This window comes from Penaeus monodon, chromosome 27 (assembly GCF_015228065.2).
Source record: "Penaeus monodon isolate SGIC_2016 chromosome 27, NSTDA_Pmon_1, whole genome shotgun sequence".
Classification (NCBI taxonomy): Eukaryota; Metazoa; Arthropoda; class Malacostraca; order Decapoda; family Penaeidae; genus Penaeus; species Penaeus monodon.
The window spans coordinates 35273539-35273749 of record NC_051412.1 but is presented as its reverse complement, the minus strand read 5'-3'; the positions used below and the strand labels follow the sequence as shown (position 1 = coordinate 35273749).

The window sequence follows — 211 nt, the reverse complement described above, 5'->3', positions numbered from 1 at the left end:
AACAAACAAAAATATGCACATAATTAAATGCATAATTGAGTGTGATATTTCATCTCTTCTCGACATGTGTCTATCATGACTAAGAGACATGAATACTAATTTCAGTGGAATAAATGAAGAAATAGAGTTTCATAAATCTTTCAGGATGCTTCAAGGAGACAGATGAAAGAAACCGCGCGTCTCGTCTGGCGGGTTTCCGACTGGGGTAAAG

The 211-nt window shown here is 37.0% G+C and overlaps 1 protein-coding gene across 1 annotated transcript in view; it reads right to left on the bottom strand.

The window, feature by feature from the left end:
- LOC119590809 (probable G-protein coupled receptor Mth-like 3) overlaps nt 1-211 on the bottom strand; it is a gene marked incomplete in the record, with an annotated part of 21040 nt that overhangs the window by 17135 nt on the left and 3694 nt on the right.